The 548-nt window shown below is 41.6% G+C and overlaps 1 non-coding gene across 1 annotated transcript; it reads left to right on the top strand.

The window, feature by feature from the left end:
- The first annotated feature begins 250 nt into the window (after nucleotides 1-250).
- LOC117102853 lies at nucleotides 251-369 on the top strand. The gene has a single exon (XR_004444484.1). It is a non-coding gene; the product is annotated as a 5S ribosomal RNA (ribosomal RNA).
- The last annotated feature ends 179 nt before the right edge of the window (nucleotides 370-548 follow it).

The following is a 548-nucleotide window of genomic DNA, read 5'->3' as shown; positions in this document are numbered from 1 at the left end:
ATCTACTCGCTATCATCGGCTTGGTATCCGAGTTCTTCAAACATTATTCCGAATTCAGCCGAGTCTTCGTCATCATGATAGTTTCTTAATGAGGATCGGAGTCGTTGTTCGGCTCTTCTCCCAGAAGTTGTCGCCAGCTACGACTTAGGTTTTTATTTTTATTTTTTTAAACATAAACAATAAAACGTTTTAAGTCAAAAGTGTGATTGTGAGCTCGATGATCGAAGTGTTGCACTGTTGGTGCACCCTTGTCTACGGCCATACTACCTTCAAAACACCGGTTCTCGTCCGATCACCGATGTTAAGCAACGTCGGGTCTGGTTAGTACTTGGATGGGAGACCGCTTGGGAATACCGGGTGCTGTAGACATCATTTATTTTTTTTCTAGAAAATTAATTTTACCAATAGTAGCGCATCCATAGCTCTTATAATATTTTCCTAATGCAGGCGTCACTTTGAAGCCTGGACCCACCCTCCTTAGATGTCGCCAAATAACGTCGAAGTCTAAGGTCAATAAATTTGCTGTTGTAGTGAAATCCTAACGTTCT

This window comes from Anneissia japonica, unplaced genomic scaffold (assembly GCF_011630105.1).
Source record: "Anneissia japonica isolate Jap-2015-1 unplaced genomic scaffold, ASM1163010v1 scaffold23313_len548_cov155, whole genome shotgun sequence".
In the NCBI taxonomy this organism is placed as follows: domain Eukaryota; kingdom Metazoa; phylum Echinodermata; class Crinoidea; order Comatulida; family Comatulidae; genus Anneissia; species Anneissia japonica.
This window is presented reverse-complemented; position numbering and strand designations above follow the sequence as displayed.